We start from the raw sequence: 14,369 nt of genomic DNA on the forward strand, positions 1-14,369 counted from the left end.
TCACTATTTCATTTTCTAGTTTCGTAGGTAATCATTTAACCTCGAAACCTATCCGTTAAACATCATTTAAAAGCAACCATCAGTCGCCTAAGCAATAACCAAAGAGCTTAACTCTTATCTTCTTTATATGCGAAGAACAAACTGTCTAACGTGGCTTTAATAAGCAACTTATAATGTTACAACCTAATCCCCATACTCTCTAGAACGTTATATATAATCTAGTATTTCGTTCTGCGAAGAATTCCATCTGATCCCTAAATTCCTAAATAATATCTCATTCATATTTCTCTTAGAGATGCTATGTAAATTTGACTATATGTAAATTGGTTCACACCAACTCTACTTGTATCCTTCATTCCACTATGAGTGAATCAAAATCATCCTCGTGTAATCCTTCATCCCAAAGATTTAGTATCCTTTCCCTTGCATACTCTGAAATCTCCACCCTTAGGATCCTCTTCTGACTCCTACTCCCCACTTATCTCCTAGTTGAGATCAACTAAAGTCGTGTTGATCCCGATAGGTGGAGACCCAACACATACACCTTAATCCTCTCTTGGCTCATACTTTCTAAGTAATGCCAACCCCAGAATAAAAACTTTGATCCCAAGTTCTATATCTGGCAAAGAACTCGATCACACACTCTTTTACTCCTTTGGGTCTCTATCGCTTTCGCCTTGGACCTAATCCTCCCTCCTAGTGTCAACCATTCTGTATCTACAGAATATAATTGACATCAACTCCTCCTAACGAACTATAAATAGAGTACAACGATTCCTATTATGGCTCTAAGTTTTAGAGAGACGCAACGCGGAAGTCCTATAACGAAAGACACTCCTAAGGACACTAGAACCTGGAGTGCTCTGATACTAAGTGTGATACCCCCCGATCTCCGGATGCGGGTTGGCGAGGCCCACGCCCGATTATCCGAGGATATCAAACCAATTAACAGTTAATGAACACATAATACAATTAAGAAAACAGGAATAAATAAATTGCGTAAAAGAAACTACAATGATAATCCAAAAACTGAAACCTCAGAACAAAATTTTATTGATAAATAAAACTATTCTGTTACAACTGATCCTTCACGAATAAAAATCGTTCTCCAAATTATACAACTCGGGAATCCAACTAGCGAACCCCTAAAATATCCCACTGAACTCAAATGACTGGAAAAAACCCAAAACCTAAAACATGAAACAAAATCCTACAGCATCGGTGGAGTGAATGCCTGTATCTGCTCCGTACGATCCAGCTCTAAGACTGGAACTAATGAACACCTATAAAAATAAGAATGGGTCAGGCCCACATGCAAATTCTTCTCTAACTGCAATCCAAACAGTGACCCGATATGCAGATACACCCTAGATATCTCAACAATAGCTATCTAGTCCATACATAAATATATATATATCCACACTAAGGAACATTCACTGAACTATAACAGGGGTCTCAACCTGAATAGAAGGTAACATGCGAAAACGCACCCAAAGGTGGGCATGAGTACTTAGACCTAACAGGGTACACCTCAACCTACTATAACCAGCTACGCATCCACTGCATATACGCACCCTAATCGATGAGTCTGAGACTCAAGCTCATCTCGTGGTACCATAACCATATATTTAAAATCCGTTCATATCCATCCATAAGAAATCTAATAAGTCGTTCAGCTTATTCAACCGCACAGACTTATATAAGAGATCCAGTAAGTCGTTCAGCTTATTCAACCGCACAGACTTATATAAGAGATCCAGTAAGTCGCTCAGACTTAAATATAAGAAGAATTATGTTTTTTATAATTCGTACCCTTATTCCAAAATAGGTAGGACTGAGTATTTTGAATCAGTCTATCCCTAGTATGACACCGTCCCATATCGGTGCATACAATTCACAAAATACATATAATTGATAAAACAGATAAAACTGTTCACCAATTAAAATCCATAAGGTAGGAATTAGAGTTTTGAGCTAAACCATACCTAGTATGCTACCATCCCAAACCGGTGCATTCAATCCTCCATATCCATATAAATTACAACATATAAATACTAAGCACGTAATTTACAGTCCAAATCCAAATATCCATATCCTTGCAGAAAAGTGCTTTAAGTTTCAGTAATTCAAAATCCAAAACCATGTAAATTACAACATATAAATACATGTTAGTAATTTACAATCCGAAACCATTCCAAACAATTGCAGGAGAATATTTATTATTTCAACAATTTAAATCCAAGAGTTAAAACCATGTGTTATTTAACGGTTCATCAACAAGCATCCAAAGCATGAATAAATTAGTTTTAATAAATCAACTATTCTATCATGCATTCAAATAAGATTTAAAATCATAATATTATCCAAGAATTTGCTAAAAATTAATTTTAGCAATTCAGTTCCTTTTATCCGTCAATAGCAAGCTAGGTTGCATACTTGTATATTATTTCGTTGTTTAAGCACCCAGCCACAAACTATGCTACGAGTCCAATTTATTAATTAAAAGACTCCCTCACACATCTAAAATTTAATTTAGAAACATATATAACACCTTAAATTGTCAAATTAAAATTAAACAATTTATTTCCTTCCAACCGTTAACCGTACACAAAATTATTAATTAGCGCACTGTTAATTCCATTATTACAACGAGGGTAGTTTATGCAATTTAAGATCTTAATTCCATGTTAAATTAATTATTTAAACCCCCATTAAAGTTCTAGAATTTTTTCAAGAACCCCAAGTGCCCAAACAGTAGCAAAAAGTTCGTAAAAACATTAACTGAATATGCAAAATGAAGGGAGCCTTCTCTAATCCTAAAAGAGCAGGCTCTTTTAGAGGTAGAGCAGCCTCTTTTAAAGGTAGAGCCTGCTCTACTTCCTCTAGAGCAGGCTCTACTCCCTCTAGAGCAGGCTCTACTCATGGGGGAGGCGGCTCCTCCCTCCATGGAGCCGTCTCTCTACCCTTATGAGCCTCATTTCAGTTACTTCTCCGTTTCTGACCGTTCTGCTTCTTCTCCGGCCTTTTCCAACCATTAAATTGATTTCAAAAACTGATCCTAAAGTTCTTATTAATACCAAAGAGCATCCCAATGATTTGAAAACAACAATTAAAATCAACTACAGAAATTCGCTACCGAATTAATATGTGTTAAGAACAAAACTAAAACTATTTTTCAACAACAATTCTACTAAACTTAGGAGCCTTATGAAATTTAATTAATTTAAGGTCTTAATAACACCCAAAATCAACCTTCTAATCCTTCTGTGAAACCCCAGAATCAGCAGAAACATTCCCATGCTCCAAAGTAACAAACAGTTCGTAGAAAAGTTTACAGAACATTTACTATTGAAGAGAGCCTGCTCTAAGTTTTAAAGAGCAGGCTCTTTTGAGCCTGGAGCCGGCTCTATAGGTCTTAGAGCCGGCTCTTTAAGTGTAGGAGCCGGCTCCCACATCCATGGAGCTGGCTCTCACCTCCTTTGAGAGCCTCTGTCCCCGTTCTACTCCGTTTCAGCCTATTCGCTCCACCTCCGGTCATTCCAGTTCCTCTGTTTCTCTTAAATACTGAACTTACTAGTCTTATAAATACCTAGTATCATTCCAATGGCCTATCTACAGTAGTTGGAAACAATTACAGAGGTTAAAATTGCAACTAACTTAACATAATTTAAGAGCAGAATGCTGAAACGAAAGCATGCATAAATTTTGTTTTACGGAACTGATATCAACACCTATGAATCATTGATATAACATGTACTAAACATATAATTTCCAATTAACATTCAATTAAACCCTAGAGACTATCTAGGTGCACAGAACACAAGCCAAAGGGAAGGAGAAAGAGAAGAACTTGCCTGCAGTTTTGGTCTCAAAACTTTGTCGTCGTCTTCCTAATTTTCGGCAAACACTGACCACTTTCAAGCCTCCCATGGTTTTGTTTTAATCCACCATAACTCTTCCTTGGTCCTCTCTGATTTCCTCCTTGACAATCCTTACAATGCTCTGTTCTTCTACCCTCTGTTTTTACAGAACAACTTTACGTGTATGCTATGTGATATATCGTAAACCCTAAGTTTAAAGCATAATGGTATATTTATAGGCTTAATACCAAAACCCTAATCCTTGTCGGCCCATAATAAAACCTACGATTAAATTCTATGTCGGTTACACCAGATGACGTCCCGAAACTTGTAAGTAAAAATAACTTAATATATTTAAAAACTCACGTAGTTTAATTCACATAAGAATTCCAATAATTCAATAAATGCAAACAAACAATTTCAATTAAATCGCTATAATGCAATTAATTCAATTAATGCAAATAATTCAAATAAATCAAATAATAAACACAAATAAATAATTTGACACATAAACACTTAGCCACAAAATAAATAAATAAAATAAAATAAAATAAAAATGCACATAAAATAACATTTAAATTCTAATTTTTATCCCTTTTAAATTAGGGGCATTACATTCTTCCCCCCTAACAAAAGGAATTCCGTCCTCGAAATTCACGAAACTTTGAATTATATATATATTTTTATGATTATTATTATTATTATTATTTTTACTCTGTTTCGTTGTGGATTCTGCCTCTGTGTATGGGCTCCACTGATTTCCAAATCCGTAAAGAAAAATATCGATCCGATATAAAGGACACAAAAAAAAAAAATTTATGCAGCACATAAGTTGTATTTAGTAATTACTCATCCTTACCCAAATTTGTTTATAAAAAATTCACATTCTTCCAAATTCCATAGCATAAATGTGTAAAACTTCTATGCATCCCATCCCAATGTTTTAAAAACACCAATCGATAGGCTATCGCTTAAAAGGAGAACCATCATCCACGAAAAGTCAATTTAAGACATAAAAATTGACCTTCCTGAAATACACACTTTGCTTCTGATACGGAAGACATCCCTAATCAACGGTCTCCTGATTGAGAACGCTAGTGTAAAAGTGTACTGATTTACAAAATCGTACGACCACCGCCCAACCACACGCAATCCATTATAAAGGGAAGTATTTCTTCCCGATATATCTTTTAAGGAAGCCAGGGTCTGATTATACAACCCATGCTGCCATTCTAAACCAATAGGTAAGAGGTCTACTCTATTAATATATAAAGCCCCAAACGTGGTCACACAAACCTTCCGGTGCCATCAAGATAAGAAATGAAGTAAACACTTCCAACTTCCCATAAAAATCTAGGATATCTATCCCACATATCTCTTTCATGATCAAATGTACCCTCTCGATCTAATCCTCCATCAAGAGATATGTAACACAGTTATATCTCTGTTAGCAATGCAATGAGGACCTATTGCGAAGTCCAAAAGTGAACATTACTAGAATTTGGGCGAGTAGCAAACTTGCTCAATCCACCACTCTTAATCCGTAGGAAATTAAACTTCCAATAAATTTTGATGATCTCAACCAATTATCCACCCCTGACTAGGCCTATTCTCTTTTCCATCTACCAAAAGTACCATTAGTCTGGTACCACCAGCTTCCGTCTGCATCCAATACTTAATTTGGAGCATCATCAAAAGCTAACCCTGCAGCTGAACCAATGCAGTACCAATTAGTGATAAACTTACCGATCATAAAATCAACTAGAAATTCCAGTCATCGAAAGTCAACTTACTATGACCTTTTTCACACACACCGTGCACCGCTTCCTTATGATAGGTAATCGGTTTCACCATCCTATCTTCGACACACCCTACTTGCTTAATATAAGTAGTGTCAATTTGACTCCTTGTTTCGTTCCAAACAAATATGGAACTTTTCCCATTCTCCGTATAATCATTAATGTCCGAGGAACAACAAATTGTTGCAAATTAGGACCCTAAAAATTTTCACATCTTATTCTCAGTGTAGAAACTTAGATTCCTCCTCTAAGTGCAACACCAGCAACCCCTCCAAATGACACTCTCGTGAATCGTGTCTTAATTACGAATAGACTGATAAATATTTAATCAGTCCACCCTCCTCTCTTGACGACATTCAAATAAATACCCACTAACACGAATTCTTCTTTCCGACTTGGTGGTCGCTTCAGAAATTTCTCTAAAGATATTTTGCACCTCCAACACCTTTCACAAATCATGGTGGCATGACAATGGTCTTTATCTACCACAACCCCATAGATATAATTATCATAACATCCACCAATCTCAGGGTGTTGCAAAAAAATAAAAAAAACAAATCCCTATCTAGTGTGAAGTATATCAAACTAATCGTTTTAAGATAGTTGACACGTATCGATAGTTTAACTATCCCATCCCATATAGCATACCATAATGCTACATGTCCAAGTCCAAAAGATTGGCTAAACTCATGTATATCTACCACAACCTATGACCACATGCTTACGAACCCTAGCGCACATAGCGCTATTACTCCATGCTGTAAATACAATAGTTGACGGATCAGATACATGTGTCCCAACTAAAACATAATCCTAATCTAGACTAATAAAATAAAAATAAAACACGTAAGATACATAAAATGACGAAAATGAAACACATAAGACACACAACCTAAAATAAAAATATAATTTTACTTAAAACTTCATCCCTTGCAGAAAAGTAAGTCTCTTTTGGACCCAACCTTACCAAATTGGGTTCACTATTTCCTTTTCTAGTTTCGTAGGTAATCATCCAACCTCAAAACTTATCCGTTAAACATAACTTAAAAGCAACCATCAGTCGCCTAAATAATAACCAAAGAACTTAACTCTTATCTTCCATATATGCGAAGAACAAACGGTTTAACGTGGCTTTAATAAGCAACTTAGAATGTTACAACCTAATCCCCATACTCTCTAGAACGTGATATATAATCTGGTATTTCATTCTGCGAAGAACTCCACCCGATCCCTAAATTCCTAAAGAGTATCACATTCATATTTCTCCTAGAGATGCTATGTAATTTTGCCTATATGTAAATTGGTTCACACTAACTCTACTTGTATTTTTCATTCCACTATGAGTGAATCAAAATCATCCTCGTGTAATCCTTCATCCCGAAGATTTAGTATCATATTCCTTGGACACTCTGAAATCTTGACCCTTAGGATCCTTTTCGGACTCCTACTCCCCACTTATCTCCTAGTTGAGATCAACTGAAGTCGTGTTGATCCCAATAGGCGGCAACCCAACACATACACCTTAATCCTCTCTTGGCTCATACTTTCTAAGTAATGCCAACCCCATAATTAAAACTTTGAACCCAAGTTCTATATCTGGCAAAGAACTCGATCACACACTCCTTTACTCCTTTGGGACTCTATCGCTTTTGCCTTAGACCCAATCCTCCCTTCTAGTGTCAACCATTCTGTATCTACAGAATATAATTGACATCAACTCCTCCTAAAGAACCGTAAATAGAGTACAACTTATGGCTCTAAGTTTTAGAGAGACGCAACACAGAAGTCCTATAACGAAAGACACTCCTAAGGACACAAGAACCTGGAGTGCTCTGATACCAACTGTGATACCCATGATCTCCGGATGCGGGTTGGCCAGGCCCACGCCCGATTATCCGAGGATATCAAACCAATTAACAGTTAACGAACACATAATACAATTAAGAAAACAGGAATAAATAAATTGCGGAAAAGAAACTACAATGATAATCCAAAAACTGAAACCTCAGAACAAAATTTTATTGATAAATAAAACTATTCTGTTACAACTGATTCTTCACGAATACAAATCGTTCTCCAAATTATACAACTCGGGAATCCATCTAGTGGACCCCTAAAATATCCCACTGAACTTAAATGACTGGAAAAAACCCAAAGCCTAAAACATGAAACAAAATCCTACAGCATCGGTGGAGTGAATGCCTGTATTTGCTCAGTACGATCCAGCTCTAAGACTGGAACTAACGAACACCTGTAAAAATAAGAGTGGGTTAGGCCCACATGCAAATTCTTCTCTAACTGTAATCCAAACAGTGACTCGATATGCAGATACACCCTAGACATCTCAACAATAGCTATCTAGTCCATACACACACACACACACACACACACACACACACACACACACACACACACACATATATATATATATATATATATATATATATATCAACACTAAGGGACATTCACTGAACTACAATAGGGGTCTCAACCTGAATAGAAGGTAACATGCGAAAACGCACCTAAAGGTGGGTATGAGTACCTAGACCTAACAGGGTACACCTCAACCTACTATAACCAGCTACGCATCCACTGTATATACGCACCCTAACCGACGAGTCTGAGACTCAAGCTCATCTCGTGGTACCATAACCATATATTTAAAATCCGTTCATATCCATCCATAAGAAATCCAATAAGTTGTTCAGCTTATTCAGCCGCACAGACTTATATAAGAGATCCAGTAAGTCGTTCAGCTTATTCAACTGCACAGACTTAAATATAAGAAGAATTATGTTTTTTATAATTCGTACCCTTATTCCAAAATAGGTAGGACTGAGTATTTTGAATCAGTCTGTCCCTAGTATGACACCGTCCCATACCGGTGTATACAATTCACAAAATCCATATAATTGATAAAACAGATAAAATTGTTCACCAATTAAAATCCATAAGGTAGGAATTAGAGTTTTGAGCTAAACCATACCTAGTATGCTACCATCCCATACCGGTGCATACAATCGTCCATATCCATATAAATTACAACATATAACTACTAAGCACGTAATTTACAGTCCAAAACCAAATATCCATATCCTTACAGAAAAGTGTTTTAAGTTTCAGCAATTTAAAATCCAAAACCATGTAAATTACAACATATAAATACATGTTAGTAATTTACAATCTGAAACCATTCCAAACAATTGCAGAAGAATTTTTATTATTTTAGCAATTTAAATCCAAGAGTTAAAACTATGTATTATTTAACGGTTCATCAACAAGCATCCAAAGCATGAATAAATTAGTTTTAATAAATCAACTATTCTATCATGCATTCAAATAAGATTTAAAATCATAATATTATCCAAGAATTTGCTAAAAATTAATTCTACCAATTCAGTTCCTTTTATCCGTCAATATCAAGCTAGGTTGCATACTTGTATATTATTTTGTTGTTTAAGCACCCAGCCACAAACTATGCTACGAGTCCAATTTATTAATTAAAAGACTCCCTCACACATCTAAAATTTAATTTAGAAACATATATAACACCTTAAATTGTCAAATTAAAATTAAACAATTTATTTCCTTCCAGCCGTTAACCGTACGCAAAATTGTTAATTAGCGCATTGTTAATTCCATTACTACAACGAGGGTAGTTTATGCAATTTAAGATCTTAATTACATGTTAAATTAATTATTGAAACCCCCATTAAAGTTCTAGAATTTTTTCAAGAACCCCAAGTGCCCAAACAGTAGCAAAAAGTTCGTAAAAACATTAACTGAATGTGCAAAATGAAGGGAGCTTGCTCTAATCCTAAAAGAGCAGGCTCTTTTAGAGGTAGAGCAGCCTCTTTTAAAGGTAGAGCCTGCTCTACTTCCTCTAGAGCAGGCTCTACTCATGGGGGAGGCGGCTCCTCCCTCCATGGAGTCGGCTCTCTTCCCCTATGAGCCTCATTTCAGTTACTTCTCCGTTTCCGACCGTTCTGCTTCTTCTCCGGCCTTTTCCAACCATTAAATTGATTTCAAAAACTAATCCTAAAGTTTTTATTAATACCAAAGAGCATCCCAATGAATTGAAAACAACAATTAAGATCAACTACAGAAATTAAATTCGCTACCGAATTAATATGTGTTAAGAACAAAACTAAAACTATTTTTCAACAACAATTCTACTGAACTTAGGAGCCTTATCAAATTTAATTAATTCAAGGTCTTAATAACACCCAAAATCAACCTTCTAATCCTTCTGTGAAACCCCAGAATCAACAGAAACATTCCCATGCTCTAAAGTAACAAACAGTTCGTAGAAAAGTTTACAGAACATTTACTATTGAAGAGAGCCTGCTCTAAGTTTTAAAGAGCATGCTCTTTTGAGCCTGGAGCCGGCTCTATAGGTCTTAGAGCCGGCTCTTTAAGTGTGGGAGCCGGCTCCCACATCCATGGAGCCAGCTCTCACCTCCTTTGAGAGCCTCCGTCCCTGTTCTACTCCGTTTCAGCCTATCTGTTCCACCTCCGATCATTCCAGTTCCTCTGTTTCTCTTAAATACTGAACTTACTAGTCTTATAAATACCTAGTATCATTCCAATGGCCTATCTATAGTAGTTGGAAACAATTACAGAGGCTAAAATTGCAACTAACTTAACATACTTTAAGAACGGAATGCTGAAACGAAAGCATGCATAAATTTGGTTTTACAGAATTGATATCAACACCTACAAATCATTGATATAACATGTACTAAACATATAATTTCTAATTAACGTTCAATTAAACCCTAGAGACTATCTAGGTGCACAGAACACAAGCCAAAGGGAAGGAGAAAGAGAAGAACTTGCCTGCAGTTTTGGTCTCAAAACTTTGTCATCGTCTTCCTAATTTTTGGCAAACACTGACCACCTTCAAGCCTCCCATGGTTTTGTTTTAATCCACCATAACTCTCCCTTGGTCCTCTCTGATTTCCTCCTTGACAATTCTTACAATGCTCTGTTCCTCTACCCTCTGTTTTTACAGAACAACTCTACGTGTATGCTATATGATATATCGTAAACCCTAAGCTTAAAGCATAATGGTATATTTATAGGCTTAATACCAAAACCTTAATCCTTGTCATAATAGAGACAGAGCCCTAAACTTAATCCTAGTCGGCCCATAATAAAACCTACGATTAAATTCTATGTCGACTACACCAGATGACATCCCGAAACTTGTAAGTAAAAATAACTTAATATATTTAAAAACTCACGTAGTTTAATTCACATAAGAATTCCAATAAGTCAATAAATGCAAACAAACTATTTCAATTAAATCACTATAATGCAATTAATTCAATTAATACAAATAATTCAAATAAATCAAACAATAAACACAAATAAATAATTTGACACATAAACGCTTAGGCACAAAATAAATAAATAAAATAAAATAAAAATGCACATAAAATAACATTTAAATACCAATTTTTATCCCTTTTAAATTAGGGGTATTACAGTTTCCAGGTGATCGAGGGGATCTTTGGTCCCATCGAAGCTTTCGAATGAGGGCATCCTGAACTTGCTAGGCAGTGGACATTTTATAACGGCGGGGCTGAACGGCAAGTGGGTCCTTTGTACCAGGTCATTTACGACGGCAAGACCTTTCCCTTTCATAACCTGGATTACACCTTCCATTTTCCCCTTGAGATCCTCGGCCTGCAGGTCGAAATAGGTAACTTTCTTTGTCTTTTCCTTAAGACAGAAAGCTGTGCCTTCCTGAGGTTGGGAATTCCATGGGAGAGATGGGTGTACCACCTCTCTATGTCGGTTTCCCACTTGGTTTTGTTCCACTTCGGTCTCATTTTGGGAGGGATGATTATTCTGCTTTGTAAGATTCCCATTCCCTCCATTTGGATTTGAGAGATCTTGTCGTGGTAAGTTTTGTTGAACAGATGGAACAAGATGTTGCAGGAGCGTTGCATTTTGCTGGATCAACTGGTCCATTCTCTGACTCAGAGTTTGGACCTGCAGTTCCAACGCTGTAAGCCGTGTCTGGTTGTTTAGGACGTCTAGGTTTTCATCTGACTCTACCCTTTGACCAGATCCCTGCGATGGTGTTCCTTCGGCAACCATACCAGACCGCAAACGTATATACCTAACCGAGTAATTAATTGATTCAAGGGAATCGTCGTTCCCATAGACGGCGCCAACTGTTGAGGGTGAAATTCGCACTGTTCGATACGACACCGTTTACCTACAAGGGAAAGATGAGAAAATCGATAAACCTTAACAACACCGGTGTGGTGCCTGCCAAGAGCTCTCTGACGATCAAGTTAGTCACCGGAGGTCTAAAAAGGAAGGCAGGGATTTTTTAATAGTTTTTTCCTCGTACCTTATTCCCGAGTCGTCATCCTATTTATCGTCGCTTCCCTTATTCTTGATAAGGGAATTTCATCATCATTATCCTATGGAGATCTTATCCTTGATAAGATTTGTCATCATTTTTATCCATGGAAATCGTTACCTCTAATAATGAAATATTATCATTGATCACCAAAGAGGTCTAGCGGCTGGTCAAAGTAGGTTAGGTTTATTTTCCCTATCAAATAATAAATTCAATAAAATAGTCTCCTTCCTTTTCACTCCTTTACTTTCTCCAAACAAATTGTTATTTTTTCCTTTATTTTCTTTCATAATTTACCCAAAAGCGCACAAAAGTGGTTTCCATGATTTTGAAATTGAGCCATACATAGATGCACATAAGTAGGGATGATAACGAGGTAGGGCGGGGCGGGGATTCCATTCCCCATCCCCATACCCGATGAATTTTTCAATCCTCATTCCATTCCCCATCCCCATACCCATACCCGATGAATTTTTCAATCCCCATCCCTGCTTAAAATTTCGCCATCGTCCCCATACCCGCCACCGCCCCCGCCTCCTTATCCCCATCCCCCCCCCCCCCCCCGGCCCTAGCCCATAATTTTCTTTATTAAAAAAAACACATTTTTTTTTCTTCTTATTTTCATATATATACTAAATCTAATTTAATAATAATTTATTATATATAAGGGTATATCAGTAACTTCACACTTATTCAGGGCGAGGCAGGTTTACCCCATCCCGACCCCGGCGGAGATTCATAATTTGTCCCCATTCTTATTCCCGTTTAGTTAAAATGATCCCCATCCCCCTATAAATGGGACGGAACGAAGTGGGGTGGGGCCTGAGCGAGGATGGGGAATTTGCCATCGCTACACATAAGAGGCTAAATGAAAGGTAAATATGTGAGAGAAACAGAAACAACACTACTAAGCAACCAGGAAGCTTCTGTGGACCCTTGTCTCTTAATGTGTTAGGTTTTCAATTGTCCCTTTTTTTGGGCTATTAATATTCATATGATACAAGAAACTATACCACCAATTGCAAAACATTAATTATGTCTTGTGGTCCTTGTGGAGTTCCATTTAGTGCCAAAGGGTTCCTTTTTGGACGTAACTTTGTGACACAACATAGCCGTGATGCATTTGGGTTATTTATAGTGGTGCTTTCAAATATAGTACAATAGGATGATCACCATACTTTTACAGCATGCGCATGAGCACACTTTACCTAGCCATAACATCATTTTGGTCATGGGTTCAACACATAAATTTTTTGTGTCGAATAAGTTAATGTCCCGTGTAGAGACGGGTCAAGATGTAAGGTAAGAGAGTAAAAATGAATTTTGGAGAGATAATAATGTATTTTTTATAGTAATTTTAGGAGGACAAAGGTAATATTTCATGGGTATATTACTGAAAATGAACAAATTATAAGGATTTATTACTAGAATCCGTCCCTGGTCACATGTCACTTCCACTAACTACTGGTCTTTCCTTTTTCTTTCTTATTGTACACAAAATCTTCTATAATAAAATTTAGGGACGAAATTTTGTAACAAATAACAATTTTATTAAATATCAAGAAAAATGGTATCATCCTTTGTACGCGATTGTATTACAATATATAATCTTCCTTTAATTAAATCTCATAGGTGTTCGGTGCAAGAGTTTCACAAGCTTGATCATGAGTCGATTATGGTGAGTTTGGTTCAAATCTTCAAGGTTGAAGAAGGCTTGACTGAATTTTTGATCAAAGGTCTTTGAAGAACAATGTGCACACAAATTTTGATTCCAGAAATTCAAGAAAGAAAATAAATGCGATAACAATAATTTTATTAAATAAATGTCAGAAAATAAATGAGTACAGTTCTCTGTTTGGTGATTCTATTACAGTATAGAATCTCCATCTGATTGAATCTCCTTAGAACGTTGGCGCAAGGACTTCAGAAGCTTGATCTTGGGCCGGTGGTTGAACTGTGTTTGAATTCTTTAAAATTGAAGAAAACTTAAATAGATTTCTAAACGAGGGCCGGTGAGGCTTGATCTCGAGCGGTGGATTTGAAAGTCTTCAAAGGAGAACGGCACTTGTGTGCTTGTTGTTCTTTAGAATCTTTGAATATTGAAGGGTGATGAAGAATGGCGTAGGTGTGGCACGCTGCTTGTTGTTGTTCTTCAGAAACTTCAAAGTACTTCAAAGTTTTTGTTGAGTCAGAGCTTCGGCATTCTGTTTGTCTCTTTCTCTGTGTGTATTTTATGTGTCTCTGTAGGTGTCCTTTCTCTGGTAAGGTGGCCTTGTATTTATAGGCCAAGGAGTGGGTCATTTAGTTTGGAAACTTCCCAATATTGTGCGA

This window comes from Cornus florida, unplaced genomic scaffold (genome assembly GCF_030987335.1).
Source record: "Cornus florida cultivar Cherokee Brave unplaced genomic scaffold, ASM3098733v1 CherokeeBrave_3.0.0_Hap2_Chr11, whole genome shotgun sequence".
In the NCBI taxonomy this organism is placed as follows: Eukaryota; Viridiplantae; Streptophyta; class Magnoliopsida; order Cornales; family Cornaceae; genus Cornus; species Cornus florida.